Here is a 13774-nt window from a genome sequence, read left to right on the forward strand (position 1 = left end):
CACTACTCACAATGCAGTCCCCTGTACACACTACTCACAATGCAGTCCCCTGTACACACTGCTCACGATCCAGTCCCCTGTACACACTGCTCACGATCCAGTCCCCTGTACACACTGCCCACAATCCAGTCCCCTGTACACACTGCTCACAATGCAGTCCCCTGTACACGCTGCCCACGATCCAGTCCCCTGTACACGCTGCCCACTATCCAGTCCCCTGTACACACTGCCCACGATCCAGTCCCCTGTACACACTGCCCACGATCCAGTCCCCTGTACACACTGCCCACGATCCAGTCCCCTGTACACACTGCTCACAATGCAGTCCCCTGTACACACTGCTCACGATCCAGTCCCCTGTACACGCTGCTCACGATCCGGTCCCCTGTACACGCTGCCCACGATCCAGTCCCCTGTACACGCTGCTCACGATCCAGTCCCCTGTACACACTACTCACAATGCTGTCCCCTGTACACACTACTCACAATGCAGTCCCCTGTACACACTGCTCACGATCCAGTCCCCTGTACACACTGCCCACAATCCAGTCCCCTGTACACACTGCCCACAATCCAGTCCCCTGTACACACTGCTCACAATGCAGTCCCCTGTACACGCTGCCCACGATCCAGTCCCCTGTACACACTGCTCACAATCCAGTCTCCGGTACACGCTGCCCACGATCCAGTCTCCTGTACACACTGCACACGATCCAGTCCCCTGTACACGCTGCTCACAATCCAGTCCCCTGTACACACTGCTCACAATCCAGTCCCCTGTACACACTGCTCACAATCCAGTCCCCTGTACACACTGCTCACAATCCAGTCCCCTGTACACATTGCTCACAATCCAGTCTCCTGTACACACTGCTCACGATCCAGAACCCTGTACACAATCCTCACGATCCAGTCCCCTGTACGCACTGCTCACAATCCAGTCCCCTGTACACACTGCTCACAATCCAGTCCCCTGTACACAATCCTCACAATCCAGTCCCCTGTACACGCTGCTCACAATCCAGTCCCCTGTACACATTGCTCACAATCCAGTCTCCTGTACACACTGCTCACGATCCAGAACCCTGTACACACTGCCCACAATCCAGTCCCCTGTACACGCTGCTCACGATCCAGTCCCCTGTACACACTGCTCACAATCCAGTCCCCTGTACACGCTGCTCACGATCCAGTCCCCTGTACACACTGCTCACGATCCAGTCCCCTGTACACACTGCTCAAGATCCAGTCCCCTGTACACACTGCTCACGATCCAGTCCCCTGTACACAATCCTCACGATCCAGTCCCCTGTACACACTGCTCACGATCCAGTCCCCTGTACACACTGCCCACGATCCAGTCCCCTGTACACGCTGCTCACAATCCAGTCCCCTGTACACAATCCTCACAATCCAGTCCCCTGTACACGCTGCTCACAATCCAGTCCCCTGTACACATTGCTCACAATCCAGTCTCCTGTACACACTGCTCACGATCCAGAACCCTGTACACACTGCCCACAATCCAGTCCCCTGTACACGCTGCTCACGATCCAGTCCCCTGTACACACTGCTCACAATCCAGTCCCCTGTACACGCTGCTCACGATCCAGTCCCCTGTACACACTGCTCACGATCCAGTCCCCTGTACACACTGCTCACGATCCAGTCCCCTGTACACACTGCTCACGATCCAGTCCCCTGTACACAATCCTCACGATCCAGTCCCCTGTACACACTGCTCACGATCCAGAACCCTGTACACACTGCCCACAATCCAGTCCCCTGTACACGCTGCTCACGATCCAGTCCCCTGTACACACTGCTCACAATCCAGTCCCCTGTACACGCTGCTCACGATCCAGTCCCCTGTACACACTGCTCACGATCCAGTCCCCTGTACACACTGCTCACGATCCAGTCCCCTGTACACACTGCTCACGATCCAGTCCCCTGTACACACTGCTCACGATCCAGTCCCCTGTACACAATCCTCACGATCCAGTCCCCTGTACACACTGCTCACAATCCAGTCTCCGGTACACGCAGCCCACGATCCAGTCTCCTGTACACACTGCACACGATCCAGTCTCCTGTACACGCTGCTCACAATCCAGTCCCCTGTACACACTGCTCACAATCCAGTCCCCTGTACACAATCCTCACAATCCAGTCCCCTGTACACGCTGCACACAATCCAGTCCCCTGTACACACTGCTCACAATCCAGTCCCCTGTACACATTGCTCACAATCCAGTCTCCTGTACACACTGCTCACGATCCAGAACCCTGTACACAATCCTCACAATCCAGTCCCCTGTACGCACTGCTCACAATCCAGTCCCCTGTACACGCTGCTCACAATCCAGTCCCCTGTACACATTGCTCACAATCCAGTCTCCTGTACACACTGCTCACGATCCAGAACCCTGTACACACTGCCCACAATCCAGTCCCCTGTACACGCTGCTCACGATCCAGTCCCCTGTACACACTGCTCACAATCCAGTCCCCTGTACACAATCCTCACGATCCAGTCCCCTGTACACACTGCTCACGATCCAGTCCCCTGTACACACTGCCCACAATCCAGTCCCCTGTACACACTGCTCACAATGCAGTCCCCTGTACACGCTGCCCACGATCCAGTCCCCTGTACACGCTGCCCACTATCCAGTCCCCTGTACACACTGCCCACGATCCAGTCCCCTGTACACACTGCCCACGATCCAGTCCCCTGTACACACTGCCCACGATCCAGTCCCCTGTACACACTGCTCACAATGCAGTCCCCTGTACACACTGCTCACGATCCAGTCCCCTGTACACGCTGCTCACGATCCAGTCCCCTGTACACGCTGCCCACGATCCAGTCCCCTGTACACGCTGCTCACAATCCAGTCCCCTATACACGCTGCTCACGATCCAGTCCCCTGTACACACTGCTCACGATCCAGTCCCCTGTACACGCTGCTCACGATCCAGTCCCCTGTACACACTGCTCACAATCCAGTCTCCAGTATACGCTGCCCACGATCCAGTCCCCTGTACACACTGCTCACAATCCAGTCTCCTGTACACGCTGCCCACGATCCAGTCCCCTGTACACACTGCTCACGATCCAGTCCCCTGTACACACTACTCACAATGCAGTCCCCTGTACACACTACTCACAATGCAGTCCCCTGTACACACTGCTCACGATCCAGTCCCCTGTACACACTGCCCACAATCCAGTCCCCTGTACACACTGCCCACAATCCGGTCCCCTGTACACACTGCTCACAATGCAGTCCCCTGTACACGCTGCCCACGATCCAGTCCCCTGTACACGCTGCCCACAATCCAGTCCCCTGTACACACTGCCCACAATCCAGTCCCCTGTACACACTGCCCACGATCCAGTCCCCTGTACACACTGCCCACGATCCAGTCCCCTGTACACGCTGCTCACAATCCAGTCCCCTGTACACGCTGCCCACGATCCAGTCCCCTGTACACGCTGCCCACGAACCAGTCCCCTGTACACACTGCTCACGATCCAGTCCCCTGTACACACTGCCCACGATCCAGTCCCCTGTACACACTGCTCACAATGCAGTCCCCTGTACACACTGCCCACGATCCAGTCCCCTGTACACACTGCTCACAATGCAGTCCCCTGTACACACTGCTCACGATCCAGTCCCCTGTTCACGCTGCTCACGATCCAGTCCCCTGTACACGCTGCCCACGATCCAGTCCCCTGTACACACTGCTCACAATCCAGTCTCCAGTATACGCTGCCCACGATCCAGTCCCCTGTACACACTGCTCACAATCCAGTCCCCTGTACACGCTGCCCACGATCCAGTCCCCTGTACACACTGCTCACGATCCAGTCCCCTGTACACAATCCTCACGATCCAGTCCCCTGTACACAATCCTCACGATCCAGTCCCCTGTACACAATCCTCACGATCCAGTCCCCTGTACACACTGCTCACAATCCAGTCTCCGGTACACGCTGCCCACGATCCAGTCTCCTGTACACACTGCCCACGATCCAGTCTCCTGTACACGCTGCTCACAATCCAGTCCCCTGTACACACTGCTCACAATCCAGTCCCCTGTACACATTGCTCACAATCCAGTCTCCTGTACACACTGCTCACGATCCAGAACCCTGTACACAATCCTCACGATCCAGTCCCCTGTACGCACTGCTCACAATCCAGTCCCCTGTACACACTGCTCACAATCCAGTCCCCTGTACACAATCCTCACAATCCAGTCCCCTGTACACGCTGCTCACAATCCAGTCCCCTGTACACATTGCTCACAATCCAGTCTCCTGTACACACTGCTCACGATCCAGAACCCTGTACACACTGCCCACAATCCAGTCCCCTGTACACGCTGCTCACGATCCAGTCCCCTGTACACACTGCTCACGATCCAGTCCCCTGTACACACTGCTCACGATCCAGTCCCCTGTACACACTGCTCACGATCCAGTCCCCTGTACACAATCCTCACGATCCAGTCCCCTGTACACACTGCTCACAATCCAGTCTCCGGTACACGCAGCCCACGATCCAGTCTCCTGTACACACTGCACACGATCCAGTCTCCTGTACACGCTGCTCACAATCCAGTCCCCTGTACACACTGCTCACAATCCAGTCCCCTGTACACAATCCTCACAATCCAGTCCCCTGTACACGCTGCTCACAATCCAGTCCCCTGTACACACTGCTCACAATCCAGTCCCCTGTACACATTGCTCACAATCCAGTCTCCTGTACACACTGCTCACGATCCAGAACCCTGTACACAATCCTCACAATCCAGTCCCCTGTACGCACTGCTCACAATCCAGTCCCCTGTACACGCTGCTCACAATCCAGTCCCCTGTACACATTGCTCACAATCCAGTCTCCTGTACACACTGCTCACGATCCAGAACCCTGTACACACTGCCCACAATCCAGTCCCCTGTACACGCTGCTCACGATCCAGTCCCCTGTACACACTGCTCACAATCCAGTCCCCTGTACACAATCCTCACGATCCAGTCCCCTGAACACGCTGCTCACGATCCAGTCTCCTGTACACACTGCCCACGATCCAGTCCCCTGTACACACTGCTCACGATCCAGTCCCCTGTACACACTACTCACAATGCAGTCCCCTGTACACACTACTCACAATGCAGTCCCCTGTACACACTGCTCACGATCCAGTCCCCTGTACACACTGCTCACGATCCAGTCCCCTGTACACACTGCCCACAATCCAGTCCCCTGTACACACTGCTCACAATGCAGTCCCCTGTACACGCTGCCCACGATCCAGTCCCCTGTACACGCTGCCCACTATCCAGTCCCCTGTACACACTGCCCACGATCCAGTCCCCTGTACACACTGCCCACGATCCAGTCCCCTGTACACACTGCCCACGATCCAGTCCCCTGTACACACTGCTCACAATGCAGTCCCCTGTACACACTGCTCACGATCCAGTCCCCTGTACACGCTGCTCACGATCCGGTCCCCTGTACACGCTGCCCACGATCCAGTCCCCTGCACACGCTGCTCACGATCCAGTCCCCTGTACACACTACTCACAATGCAGTCCCCTGTACACACTACTCACAATGCAGTCCCCTGTACACACTGCTCACGATCCAGTCCCCTGTACACACTGCCCACAATCCAGTCCCCTGTACACACTGCCCACAATCCAGTCCCCTGTACACACTGCTCACAATGCAGTCCCCTGTACACGCTGCCCACGATCCAGTCCCCTGTACACACTGCTCACAATCCAGTCTCCGGTACACGCTGCCCACGATCCAGTCTCCTGTACACACTGCACACGATCCAGTCTCCTGTACACGCTGCTCACAATCCAGTCCCCTGTACACACTGCTCACAATCCAGTCCCCTGTACACACTGCTCACAATCCAGTCCCCTGTACACACTGCTCACAATCCAGTCCCCTGTACACATTGCTCACAATCCAGTCTCCTGTACACACTGCTCACGATCCAGAACCCTGTACACAATCCTCACGATCCAGTCCCCTGTACGCACTGCTCACAATCCAGTCCCCTGTACACACTGCTCACAATCCAGTCCCCTGTACACAATCCTCACAATCCAGTCCCCTGTACACGCTGCTCACAATCCAGTCCCCTGTACACATTGCTCACAATCCAGTCTCCTGTACACACTGCTCACGATCCAGAACCCTGTACACACTGCCCACAATCCAGTCCCCTGTACACGCTGCTCACGATCCAGTCCCCTGTACACACTGCTCACAATCCAGTCCCCTGTACACGCAGCTCACGATCCAGTCCCCTGTACACACTGCTCACGATCCAGTCCCCTGTACACACTGCTCAAGATCCAGTCCCCTGTACACACTGCTCACGATCCAGTCCCCTGTACACAATCCTCACAATCCAGTCCCCTGTACACGCTGCTCACAATCCAGTCCCCTGTACACACTGCTCACAATCCAGTCCCCTGTACACAATCCTCACAATCCAGTCCCCTGTACACGCTGCTCACAATCCAGTCCCCTGTACACACTGCTCACAATCCAGTCCCCTGTACACATTGCTCACAATCCAGTCTCCTGTACACACTGCTCACGATCCAGAACCCTGTACACAATCCTCACGATCCAGTCCCCTGTACGCACTGCTCACAATCCAGTCCCCTGTACACAATGCTCACAATCCAGTCCCCTGTACACAATCCTCACAATCCAGTCCCCTGTACACGCTGCTCACAATCCAGTCCCCTGTACACACTGCTCACGATCCAGAACCCTGTACACACTGCCCACAATCCAGTCCCCTGTACACGCTGCTCACGATCCAGTCCCCTGTACACACTGCTCACAATCCAGTCCCCTGTACACGCTGCTCACGATCCAGTCCCCTGTACACACTGCTCACGATCCAGTCCCCTGTACACACTGCTCACAATCCAGTCCCCTGTACACACTGCTCACGATCCAGTCCCCTGTACACAATCCTCACGATCCAGTCCCCTGTACACACTGCTCACAATCCAGTCTCCGGTACACGCAGCCCACGATCCAGTCTCCTGTACACACTGCACACGATCCAGTCTCCTGTACACGCTGCTCACAATCCAGTCCCCTGTACACACTGCTCACAATCCAGTCCCCTGTACACAATCCTCACAATCCAGTCCCCTGTACACGCTGCTCACAATCCAGTCCCCTGTACACACTGCTCACAATCCAGTCCCCTGTACACATTGCTCACAATCCAGTCTCCTGTACACACTGCTCACGATCCAGAACCCTGTACACAATCCTCACAATCCAGTCCCCTGTACGCACTGCTCACAATCCAGTCCCCTGTACACGCTGCTCACAATCCAGTCCCCTGTACACATTGCTCACAATCCAGTCTCCTGTACACACTGCTCACGATCCAGAACCCTGTACACACTGCCCACAATCCAGTCCCCTGTACACGCTGCTCACGATCCAGTCCCCTGTACACACTGCTCACAATCCAGTCCCCTGTACACAATCCTCACGATCCAGTCCCCTGAACACGCTGCTCACGATCCAGTCTCCTGTACACACTGCCCACGATCCAGTCCCCTGTACACACTACTCACAATGCAGTCCCCTGTACACACTACTCACAATGCAGTCCCCTGTACACACTGCTCACGATCCAGTCCCCTGTACACACTGCCCACAATCCAGTCCCCTGTACACACTGCCCACAATCCAGTCCCCTGTACACACTGCTCACAATGCAGTCCCCTGTACACGCTGCCACGATCCAGTCCCCTGTACACGCTGCCCACTATCCAGTCCCCTGTACACACTGCCCACGATCCAGTCCCCTGTACACACTGCCCACGATCCAGTCCCCTGTACACACTGCTCACAATGCAGTCCCCTGTACACACTGCTCACGATCCAGTCCCCTGTACACGCTGCTCACGATCCGGTCCCCTGTACACGCTGCCCACGATCCAGTCCCCTGTACACGCCGCTCACGATCCAGTCCCCTGTACACACTACTCACAATGCAGTCCCCTGTACACACTACTCACAATGCAGTCCCCTGTACACACTGCTCACGATCCAGTCCCCTGTACACACTGCCCACAATCCAGTCCCCTGTACACACTGCCCACAATGAAGTCCCCTGTACACACTGCTCACAATGCAGTCCCCTGTACACGCTGCCCACGATCCAGTCCCCTGTACACGCTGCCCACAATCCAGTCCCCTGTACACACTGCCCACGGTCCAGTCCCCTGTACACACTGCCCACGATCCAGTCCCCTGTACACACTGCTCACAATGCAGTCCCCTGTACACACTGCCCACGATCCAGTCCCCTGTACACACTGCTCACAATGCAGTCCCCTGTACACACTGCTCACGATCCAGTCCCCTGTACACGCTGCTCACGATCCGGTCCCCTGTACACACTGCACACGATCCAGTCCCCTGTACACACTGCTCACGATCCGGTCCCCTGTACACGCTGCCCACGAACCAGTCCCCTGTACACGCTGCACACGAACCAGTCCCCTGTACACGCTGCTCACAATGCAGTCCCCTGTACACACTGCTCACGATCCAGTCTCCTGTACACGCTGCTCACAATCCAGTCCCCTGTACACGCTGCTCACGATCCAGTCCCCTGTACACACTGCTCACGATCCAGTCCCCTGTACACGCTGCTCACGATCCAGTCCCCTGTACACGCTGCCCACGATCCAGTCCCCTGTACACGCTGCTCACGATCCAGTCTCCTGTACACACTGCTCACGATCCAGAACCCTGTACACACTGCCCACAATCCAGTCCCCTGTACACGCTGCTCACGATCCAGTCCCCTGTACACACTGCTCACAATCCAGTCCCCTGTACACGCTGCTCACAATCCAGTCCCCTGTACACACTGCTCACAATCCAGTCCCCTGTACACAATCCTCACAATCCAGTCCCCTGTACACGCTGCTCACAATCCAGTCCCCTGTACACACTGCTCACAATCCAGTCCCCTGTACACATTGCTCACAATCCAGTCTCCTGTACACACTGCTCACGATCCAGAACCCTGTACACAATCCTCACAATCCAGTCCCCTGTACACACTGCTCACAATCCAGTCCCCTGTACACGCTGCTCACAATCCAGTCCCCTGTACACATTGCTCACAATCCAGTCTCCTGTACACACTGCTCACGATCCAGAACCCTGTACACACTGCCCACAATCCAGTCCCCTGTACACGCTGCTCACGATCCAGTCCCCTGTACACACTGCTCACAATCCAGTCCCCTGTACACAATCCTCACGATCCAGTCCCCTGAACACGCTGCTCACGATCCAGTCTCCTGTACACACTGCCCACGATCCAGTCCCCTGTACACACTGCTCACGATCCAGTCCCCTGTACACACTACTCACAATGCAGTCCCCTGTACACACTACTCACAATGCAGTCCCCTGTACACACTGCTCACGATCCAGTCCCCTGTACACACTGCTCACGATCCAGTCCCCTGTACACACTGCCCACAATCCAGTCCCCTGTACACACTGCTCACAATGCAGTCCCCTGTACACGCTGCCCACGATCCAGTCCCCTGTACACGCTGCCCACTATCCAGTCCCCTGTACACACTGCCCACGATCCAGTCCCCTGTACACACTGCCCACGATCCAGTCCCCTGTACACACTGCCCACGATCCAGTCCCCTGTACACACTGCTCACAATGCAGTCCCCTGTACACACTGCTCACGATCCAGTCCCCTGTACACGCTGCTCACGATCCGGTCCCCTGTACACGCTGCCCACGATCCAGTCCCCTGTACACGCTGCTCACGATCCAGTCCCCTGTACACACTACTCACAATGCAGTCCCCTGTACACACTACTCACAATGCAGTCCCCTGTACACACTGCTCACGATCCAGTCCCCTGTACACACTGCCCACAATCCAGTCCCCTGTACACACTGCCCACAATCCAGTCCCCTGTACACACTGCTCACAATGCAGTCCCCTGTACACGCTGCCCACGATCCAGTCCCCTGTACACACTGCTCACAATCCAGTCTCCGGTACACGCTGCCCACGATCCAGTCTCCTGTACACACTGCACACGATCCAGTCTCCTGTACACGCTGCTCACAATCCAGTCCCCTGTACACACTGCTCACAATCCAGTCCCCTGTACACACTGCTCACAATCCAGTCCCCTGTACACACTGCTCACAATCCAGTCCCCTGTACACATTGCTCACAATCCAGTCTCCTGTACACACTGCTCACGATCCAGAACCCTGTACACAATCCTCACGATCCAGTCCCCTGTACGCACTGCTCACAATCCAGTCCCCTGTATACACTGCTCACAATCCAGTCCCCTGTACACAATCCTCACAATCCAGTCCCCTGTACACGCTGCTCACAATCCAGTCCCCTGTACACATTGCTCACAATCCAGTCTCCTGTACACACTGCTCACGATCCAGAACCCTGTACACACTGCCCACAATCCAGTCCCCTGTACACAATCCTCACAATCCAGTCCCCTGTACACGCTGCTCACAATCCAGTCCCCTGTACACATTGCTCACAATCCAGTCTCCTGTACACACTACTCACAATGCAGTCCCCTGTACACACTACTCACAATGCAGTCCCCTGTACACACTGCTCACGATCCAGTCCCCTGTACACACTGCCCACAATCCAGTCCCCTGTACACACTGCCCACAATCCAGTCCCCTGTACACACTGCTCACAATGCAGTCCCCTGTACACGCTGCCCACGATCCAGTCCCCTGTACACACTGCTCACAATCCAGTCTCCGGTACACGCTGCCCACGATCCAGTCTCCTGTACACACTGCACACGATCCAGTCTCCTGTACACGCTGCTCACAATCCAGTCCCCTGTACACACTGCTCACAATCCAGTCCCCTGTACACACTGCTCACAATCCAGTCCCCTGTACACACTGCTCACAATCCAGTCCCCTGTACACATTGCTCACAATCCAGTCTCCTGTACACACTGCTCACGATCCAGAACCCTGTACACAATCCTCACGATCCAGTCCCCTGTACGCACTGCTCACAATCCAGTCCCCTGTATACACTGCTCACAATCCAGTCCCCTGTACACAATCCTCACAATCCAGTCCCCTGTACACGCTGCTCACAATCCAGTCCCCTGTACACATTGCTCACAATCCAGTCTCCTGTACACACTGCTCACGATCCAGAACCCTGTACACACTGCCCACAATCCAGTCCCCTGTACACGCTGCTCACGATCCAGTCCCCTGTACACACTGCTCACAATCCAGTCCCCTGTACACGCTGCTCACGATCCAGTCCCCTGTACACACTGCTCACGATCCAGTCCCCTGTACACACTGCTCAAGATCCAGTCCCCTGTACACACTGCTCACGATCCAGTCCCCTGTACACAATCCTCACAATCCAGTCCCCTGTACACGCTGCTCACAATCCAGTCCCCTGTACACACTGCTCACAATCCAGTCCCCTGTACACAATCCTCACAATCCAGTCCCCTGTACACGCTGCTCACAATCCAGTCCCCTGTACACACTGCTCACAATCCAGTCCCCTGTACACATTGCTCACAATCCAGTCTCCTGTACACACTGCTCACGATCCAGAACCCTGTACACAATCCTCACGATCCAGTCCCCTGTACGCACTGCTCACAATCCAGTCCCCTGTACACACTGCTCACAATCCAGTCCCCTGTACACAATCCTCACAATCCAGTCCCCTGTACACGCTGCTCACAATCCAGTCCCCTGTACACACTGCTCACGATCCAGAACCCTGTACACACTGCCCACAATCCAGTCCCCTGTACACGCTGCTCACGATCCAGTCCCCTGTACACACTGCTCACAATCCAGTCCCCTGTACACGCTGCTCACGATCCAGTCCCCTGTACACACTGCTCACGATCCAGTCCCCTGTACACACTGCTCACGATCCAGTCCCCTGTACACACTGCTCACGATCCAGTCCCCTGTACACAATCCTCACGATCCAGTCCCCTGTACACACTGCTCACAATCCAGTCTCCGGTACACGCAGCCCACGATCCAGTCTCCTGTACACACTGCACACGATCCAGTCTCCTGTACACGCTGCTCACAATCCAGTCCCCTGTACACACTGCTCACAATCCAGTCCCCTGTACACAATCCTCACAATCCAGTCCCCTGTACACGCTGCTCACAATCCAGTCCCCTGTACACACTGCTCACAATCCAGTCCCCTGTACACATTGCTCACAATCCAGTCTCCTGTACACACTGCTCACGATCCAGAACCCTGTACACAATCCTCACAATCCAGTCCCCTGTACGCACTGCTCACAATCCAGTCCCCTGTACACGCTGCTCACAATCCAGTCCCCTGTACACATTGCTCACAATCCAGTCTCCTGTACACACTGCTCACGATCCAGAACCCTGTACACACTGCCCACAATCCAGTCCCCTGTACACGCTGCTCACGATCCAGTCCCCTGTACACACTGCTCACAATCCAGTCCCCTGTACACAATCCTCACGATCCAGTCCCCTGAACACGCTGCTCACGATCCAGTCTCCTGTACACACTGCCCACGATCCAGTCCCCTGTACACACTACTCACAATGCAGTCCCCTGTACACACTACTCACAATGCAGTCCCCTGTACACACTGCTCACGATCCAGTCCCCTGTACACACTGCCCACAATCCAGTCCCCTGTACACACTGCCCACAATCCAGTCCCCTGTACACACTGCTCACAATGCAGTCCCCTGTACACGCTGCCCACGATCCAGTCCCCTGTACACGCTGCCCACTATCCAGTCCCCTGTACACACTGCCCACGATCCAGTCCCCTGTACACACTGCCCACGATCCAGTCCCCTGTACACACTGCTCACAATGCAGTCCCCTGTACACACTGCTCACGATCCAGTCCCCTGTACACGCTGCTCACGATCCGGTCCCCTGTACACGCTGCCCACGATCCAGTCCCCTGTACACGCCGCTCACGATCCAGTCCCCTGTACACACTACTCACAATGCAGTCCCCTGTACACACTACTCACAATGCAGTCCCCTGTACACACTGCTCACGATCCAGTCCCCTGTACACACTGCCCACAATCCAGTCCCCTGTACACACTGCCCACAATGAAGTCCCCTGTACACACTGCTCACAATGCAGTCCCCTGTACACGCTGCCCACGATCCAGTCCCCTGTACACCCTGCCCACAATCCAGTCCCCTGTACACACTGCCCACGGTCCAGTCCCCTGTACACACTGCCCACGATCCAGTCCCCTGTACACACTGCTCACAATGCAGTCCCCTGTACACACTGCCCACGATCCAGTCCCCTGTACACACTGCTCACAATGCAGTCCCCTGTACACACTGCTCACGATCCAGTCCCCTGTACACGCTGCTCACGATCCGGTCCCCTGTACACACTGCCCACGATCCAGTCCCCTGTACACACTGCTCACGATCCGGTCCCCTGTACACGCTGCCCACGAACCAGTCCCCTGTACACGCTGCCCACGAACCAGTCCCCTGTACACGCTGCTCACAATGCAGTCCCCTGTACACACTGCTCACGATCCAGTCTCCTGTACACGCTGCTCACAATCCAGTCCCCTGTACACGCTGCTCACGATCCAGTCCCCTGTAC

General features: G+C 56.0%; 1 protein-coding gene across 3 annotated transcripts in view; it reads left to right on the forward strand.

Annotated features, from left to right (window-relative positions):
- depdc5 (DEP domain containing 5, GATOR1 subcomplex subunit) overlaps positions 1–13774 on the forward strand; it is a 276005-nt gene that overhangs the window by 116022 nt on the left and 146209 nt on the right. The gene's annotated exons all lie outside the window — the stretch shown is intronic.

Source organism: Hemiscyllium ocellatum, chromosome 24 (genome assembly GCF_020745735.1).
Source record: "Hemiscyllium ocellatum isolate sHemOce1 chromosome 24, sHemOce1.pat.X.cur, whole genome shotgun sequence".
Lineage (NCBI taxonomy): Eukaryota > Metazoa > Chordata > Chondrichthyes > Orectolobiformes > Hemiscylliidae > Hemiscyllium > Hemiscyllium ocellatum.